The sequence below is a fragment of the Nerophis ophidion genome, linkage group LG03 (genome assembly GCF_033978795.1).
Source record: "Nerophis ophidion isolate RoL-2023_Sa linkage group LG03, RoL_Noph_v1.0, whole genome shotgun sequence".
NCBI lineage: Eukaryota > Metazoa > Chordata > Actinopteri > Syngnathiformes > Syngnathidae > Nerophis > Nerophis ophidion.
In genome coordinates, this window is record NC_084613.1 from 38,718,309 (window position 1) to 38,725,959 (window position 7,651).

Consider the following 7,651-nt stretch of genomic DNA (forward strand, 5'->3'; position numbering starts at 1 on the left):
GTTTGGAGTGATGAATAAAAAATCTGTACGAGTAGAAACACTATGGGAGATTAAAAGATGAATGGCACTTGTACTTCCGGATTAAAGCATTAAACAGAAGGATATACAGTAGAGGTTCACCCTGCAGCACCTGCAGTGAGCAAACTCGTCCATAATATGGCATCGTAGCACAATCAATGCCTTCGCTTGTGTTTTATGAAAACTATTTGCATTATGGCTGTTAGCTAATAAATATCCGTAAATTAGCCGCACTGTTGTATAAGCTGCAGGGCTCAAAGTGTAGAAAAAAAGTAGCGCCTTATTGTCCGTAATTTACGGGAGTATAATGTCATATTTTGTTGTTTTACAGATATTTAAAACATGATTTAAAAATAGAAGCTTAAATTAGTTTTCAGTCGTATTTTTCCAAAATCAAGTCTTGCAAAAGGTCTTATATTTAGGTCAAAATAGTAAAAACAACATATTGCCTGTCAGTCAATGCATCTATAAATGTAATTAGAGGGGAACCTCAACTTAAGACTACCCCTACTTGTGACTATTTTGAGGTTCAAGTTGTCTCTCAGCTGTTTGTTATGCTTTCAGTTGCGAGCATTAATTTTTGCTACAAGGTTTTCCATCCATCCATGCATTTTCCACCGCTTATTCCCTTTGGGGTCGCGGGGGTGCTGAAGCCTATCTCAGCTACAATCCGGCGGAAGGCGGTGTACACCCTGGACAAGTCGCCATCTCATCGCAGGGCCAACACAGACAGACAGACAACATTCACACTCACATTCACACACTAGTGCCAACTTAGTGTTGCCAATCGTCCCGAGGTGCATGTCTGTGGAGGTGGGAGGAAGATAGAGTACCCGAAGGGAACCCACGCAGTCACAGGGAGGACATGCAAAGTCCACACAGAAAGATCCCGAGCCCGGGATAGTACCCAGGACCTTCGTATTGTGACGCAGACGCACTAACCCCTCTCCTACCGTGCTGCCCACTACAAGGTTTTCAATTTGTTTAACTATTCCAACCAAGAAAAACTAACTTTTAGAGAAGTGAGTGTGAAGTAGAGGGCCGAGAAGATGAAGCATACAACCACCTAATCAGAGAAACAAACTAATTATGACTTACCATAGAGACGACCCGGCAGGGCAGTCACATCACACAGACAGGAGTCATGCAGCCACAAAGGGCAAACATCCAAACAGTGGACATTTATCCATGAAAATTTGGAAAAGCTGCCAATGTTGTGTCTGACGGGTTTTAGTTTGTTTTGTCTCCTGACTGCAAACTGGACAAATTAGCATTCCCCTTGGTACTGTACAGACGTAATATTGCTTGCGGTCAACTCTCAAACCCAAAGATGTCCGTGTGCAACATAATCAACAATAACAATTCCTATTGTTACACAAGGGAGAATTATTCCAAAGGAAACGCAGAGAAACAGTCTGCTTTCCAAGGTAATGTTGTAAAAAATGTATGACATTATTTGATAAATATACTGTAGTGGTTTGTAGTAAACATTCTATTTTATTGTTTTTCAAAAAAATATATTTCTTATCCAAAAGTTAGTTTTTCTTTTTAACAGGCATGATACATGTTAAATTGTACTGTTTTGAGTGGCCAAGCATGGATTAAATTTATTTCAATAGTTTTTTAATGGGCAGGATAGATTTAAGATACCAGTGATTTGAAATAAAACTCCGTCGGAGAATCAATTGAGCTTGTAAGTTGAGGTACTACTACATGGTAATACAACTTTTATGCTGCCAGTGTTTCTAAAAAAACATTCCTTGGTGGCCTCCTCAAATAAGCTACTTCTTGGGAATGGCATTTCAATTTTTTTGCTCCACTTCCCCGATTTTCACCGTCAGGTCACTACGAGTCATTCTTCATGACTTGGCTTAGTTTTTACGTTGCGTCCCTTTTCTGATGCATACTTGGATGGGAATGTAAACCATGCCATATGCCATTCAAAGGCAGCAGCCTTTACCATTACATCACAACAGATACAGTATGTGTTTAAATTGTTTTTTTGTTTAGTTTTTTTGTTTGTCAATGCATTGTGCAGTTTTAAGTGCACAGCAGGTAATATTTAATGCTATATTTATTAGTTTGTTGTTTGTTATGTTTTATTCTGTAGCTGTGTGTAGAAAGAGCTCCTCCGAGACAGCAGCTGGTTGAATCAGGTCTGAATTCCTTTAAAGTATTTTATGTCTTTTGTATTCTTTAATGTTTCCGTCTTGTTTTCATACAAAGATGGCCGCCACGGTACTGTGCTCTCTTGTAGTTGTGTGCTTCCTCGTTTCTTACATTGAACAAAGATAGCAAAGTCTACCAAGTCAAATTCCCTGTGTGTTAAACATACTTGAATATGATTCTCATTCAGATTACCACATTTTTAAGGATAGTCGCATCAAAGTATTGCATATTTGTTGATTTATAGCTGCATATTTATCTTTAACTTTAACTTTATATATTGCATGAAAATAAAAATCCATGGAAATCGTATTGTATAAATACTTCCATCCATTTATTTTCTACCGCTTGTCCCTTATGGGATTGCGGGGGTGCTGAAGCCTATCCCAGCTTATAAAGGTGTATTGTTCCATTTCTCTTTATAAGCTATTAAAATTGGGTAGAAATATTCTAATATTTAAATAGTGCTGTACATATGAAAACATTTGAAATGTAGGTTTAATTTAGCATTTTGTAGACTACTGATGTAATTGTTTCTTTTGTGTTGAGATGATTAATTAATATTTGTTCTCCCCTCACAAAATACCCAAAATGTTGTCACACTTTTTTATTGACATGAAATTATTTTTGATACTTCTTTAATCAAACTTGAATTGAGTATGGGTCATAGTTAGTACTAAAACAAATTAACTGGAAGGAATTTGTAAAAAATTAATTTTTATATATTCCTTACACATCACGGGCCGGGATTGAATCCCATTCTGATTAATAACCATGAGGGACAATAAGGACGTTTTAAAAAAATTTGCATTTTTATTCGTATCAGTGATGAAGCAGGAAGAGTCTAGGGATATGTTTGTGGTGAAATTTCTTATGAAGCGCCCTGTCATTCATATCTTAACATACCACACCATACCAACTTTATTTATAAAACTTGACTTGAAATTAAGGCGTGGTTTGTACTATAACAAGTAAACTGGATGAAGTGTGCAACTGAGATAGACCCCCGCGACCCTGTAAGGGACAAGCGGTAGAAAATAGATGGCTGGATGGAAATTGTTAAAGAAAATGAATTTGCATATATCCGGGATCCCATGATGACTGTTTCCCAAACGAGCATTAACGCTGAGCGCCATGGGGGACAATAGGGACATTTTAGGAAATCTACCATTATATTCTTATCAATGCTCCCCAGCAGGAAGAGTATAAGAATAGATTTGTGGTAAAAGTTCATATGAATTTATATTGTACATGCATTTATTCATGTAAAACGGGGCCCCCCACGGATTGCAGGGCCCTACACACAACGCTTGATCCGCGTATAGGGAAGGGCGCCCCTGATTATTACCGTCATTTTAAAGGGGAACATTATCACAATTTCAGAAGGGTTAAAACCAATAAAAATCAGTTCCCAGTGGCTTATTTTATTTTTTGAAGTTTTTTTCAAAATTTTAACCATCCCGGAATATCCCTGAAAAAAGCTTTAAAGTGCCTGATTTTCGCTATCTGTGAAGCCATCGTCCATTTTCTTGTGACGTCATCCAGTGATACCAATACGGATAGCACAGCAAGATATAGTGACATCAGCTCGGATTCAGACTCAGATTTCAGCGGCTTAAGCAATTCAACAGATTAAGCATGTATTGAAACGGATGGTTGGAGTATGGAGGCAGATAGTGAAAACAAAATTGAAGCAGAAACTGAAGCTATTGAGCGATTAGCTATGGACGCTATTCGGCCATGTTTGCCATAGCATCGCTGGTAAAATGTGCAGACCAACGATCGGAAGTTTCGCATCTTGTGACATTGGATCAACTTAAATCCATCGATTGGTAAGTGTTTGTTTGGCATTAAATGTGGGTGGAGGGAAACGCTGGATGTAAATATAGTTTCAAATGTACATACAGCTAGCCTAAATAGCATGTTAGCATCGATTAGCTGGCAGTCATGCCGCGACCAAATATGTCTGATTAGCACATAAGTCAACAGCATCAACAAAACTCACCTTTGTGATTTAGTTTAATTTATCGTTGGAAATGCATCTGCGGGTTATCCATACATCTCTGTGCCATGTCTGCCTTAGCACCGCCGGTAAAATGTGCAGACACTACGGCACATTCGATGGGGGTCTGGCGGCAGATTTCTTTGACTTTATCGTTGGAAATGCATCTGCTTTGAGTGTCGCAGGATATCCACACAATCTTGCCATCTCTGTAGTAGCATAGCTTTCGTCGCTAAAGTGTGCGGAACAAACGACAGACCATTTCGCATCTTTGGGCCAGTGGTGCAACTTGAATCCCTCCCTGTTAGTGTTGTTACACCCTCCGACTACACACCGACGAGGCATGATGTCTCCAAGGTTCCAGAAAATAGTCGAAAAAACGGAAAACAACAGAGCTGAGACGCTGTGTTTGTAATGTGTTTGAGAAAATGGCTGCTTTATTACCTAGGTGACGTCACGCTCTGACGTCATCGCTCCGAGAGCGATAAATAGAAATGCGTTTAATTCGCCAAAATTCACCCATTTAGAGTTCGGAAATCAGTAAAAAAAATAAATGGTCTTTTTTCTGCAACATCAACGTATATATTGATGCTTACATAGGTCTGGTGATGATGTTCCCCTTCAAAGATGGCAATACGTCAGTCTCCGACTTTTTCCTTGGAGCCTGCATTCAGTACCGTTCAAAGCATTTAAAATGACTGAAACCTGAGCTCCCAACAAGAAACTGCCACGGTACAACAAATATTAAAGTGTATGAATGTGTTGGTGTATATAAACACTGAAGACCACCTGTGTTCTAAAAACATCCATTTCTGTGCAAGTAGGGAGATTCATAGCACCTTGTACACCCACGAGATGCATCTGCAAATTAAGTTATTTTCACATACAAGAACCTGAAAATTGGATTAAACCATTAAGTGCCAGGTAAATACGAGGAGAGAGTCGGTGGTGGGAACGTCAAATAGTGAGGTATTTAAACATTGATTTAGAGTCAGACTCAGTTGTCCATTGGTCTATAAATTGGACTGAACCAATAAGTCAAAGAAGTTGATTGTAAATGAAGTCATCTCTGCATGAGAGCTGTGGAGCCACGCTCCTTGATGGCCAGGGAACGCTGCCGAAATCCTGTTCCCTCACTGTAAACCCTCTGCGGAACAGTTGGCCTGTTGCAGGAGTGATAAAAATCACACAATGCCGGCGCCCAGCATGAGCTGCAAAAGTGTATATGGCATTTGAATGTGCTCAGCAAGCTTTTATATAATGTTATTTTTTTCCACTTCATTTTTCTTTTCCCCCTTTTTGCAACAATCACAAACGGACATGAAAGAAGATGAAAGTGTTCTTAAAGCGGCTTGAGTATTTGTTATTTCAATAAACAGTGTGGTACTACAGAGTTCAATTGAAACAAATGGGCTTTCAATTGTTGACATTATTGCTTGTAATGTAAAATATTGTACACTAGCAGCTGGGTGCTTGCTATTGTTTGCCACATTTTCCTAACCATAGTAAACAACATGGTCATATACAGATTTTTTTCACATTGGGAAAAATTAATACCATGAATGTAACGTCTTCACACCCATTATATTCCAGCAGGGAATCTCGAACTGTGGTACACGTACCAGTCTACATCTAGTGATACGCCAACAAATCATTGATTAAAGTACAGTGTTTTATTTTCCTATATTCAAACAGTGTTACTATTTAAACTGGGTGCAATGTTCCAGTGGCCCAAAATACTAAATATACCTTTTAAAGAAATCATCTGCCTTGTTTTCAATAAATATGTAGGCCGACTATGCTACTATATTTTAATGTATGTCTTAATGCTGGTACTTCTAGAGCTGAGTGTTTTCTGAGGTGGTACTTGGTGAAAAAGGTTTGAGAACCACTGGATTACAGTATTGGATAAATAGTTGCAAGGTTATGTGTCACTTTTTCAAAACTTGAATTCCTCACTTGATTTATGGGTGAGACAATGTGTTTACTGTACAGCTGTGAGCTCATTATCTGCTCAGAATAAACATCAGGGAGAATGAAGCAAAGCAGTAAGATGTGGTCAAAATAAGATGAAGCTCAACTAAAATTACCCATTAATGTTTTGTTTCGCTAGTAGTGTATTGCGAAGTACTTTGCAAATATGAACGTGCGATATTGACAGTGAGTGTCTAATACGCAAAGTTGTCTTTATAAGCTATTCAAATTTGGTAGAAATATCCAAAACATTGCAATAGTGCTGTACATATAAAAACATTAGCGATGTCTAGGTTTAATTTAGCATGTTCTCGACTACTAATTTAATCTTTTCTTGGTTGTAGAGATGTTTAATTAATATGTGTTTCTCCCTCACTTTCATCCTCTCATTAGAAAATGTTTTCACACTTTTTAATTGATGTCAAACTATTTTTAATCCTTATTTATTCAAATTTGAATTGAATTTGAGGCCTGATTTGTACTAAAACAAATTAACTGAAAGGAAAGTGCTAAAACAAAAATGTATTTGCATTAATTCCTTACAAATCACGAGCAGGGATTGAACCCCTTTATGACTATTAACCAACCTAGCAATAACACTGGGTGCTATGGGGGACAATAAGGAAATAAATTAACATGCCATACCAACTTTATTCATAAACCCTATAAAAACAATTACATGCACTTATTCATGCAAAACTATGCTCCCACGGATTGCAAGGCCCAACACACATCACTTAAACTGCGTACAAGGTGTGGAGGCCCTGGTTAGAATCGTCATTTTGACGATGGCAGTGCGTGTTTACACAGCGGTCACTCTCTCTTCAAGCCTAAAAATTTGCTCCAGAGTACAGGGTGAGAGATGGAGAAACGGTACCTCGATTCTTTTGTATGTCTTACAATAGATATATGGAAAACATTGACAATAAAGAATCGTTAAAGTATAAATATCAGGGATGTGTACCTTAGAACAACTCAAAATTCAATTCGATTCCAATTCTTGGAGTACCAATTCAACATGATTATTAGTTCAAAACGATTCTTGCAATTTATTACTTGGTAGAACATTTTTATTGAACCTTGTCAAAACCGCTTACGAAAGCTGCTTTTGGCTGTTTACAAAATACATAAACGTGCAGCAAGTAAGCACAGAAGTGGCCAAAAAATGTGTTTTTAACAAATGATTCATCCATCCATTGTCTTCTGCTTATCCGATGTTGGGTCGCGGGTGCAGCAGCCCTAGCAGGGAAGCACAGACGTTCCTCTCTTTAACCACCTCGTCCAGCTCTTCCTGGGGGATCCCGATGCCAGGCCAATTGGGAGACATTGTCTTCCCAACGAGTCCTGGGTCTACCCCGTGGCCTCCTACCGGTCGGTCGTGCCCTAAACACCTCCCTACATAGGCGTTCGGGTGGCATCATGACCAAATGCCCGAACCATCTCATCTGGCTCCTCTCAATGTGGAGAAGGAGCGCCTTTACTTTGAGCTCC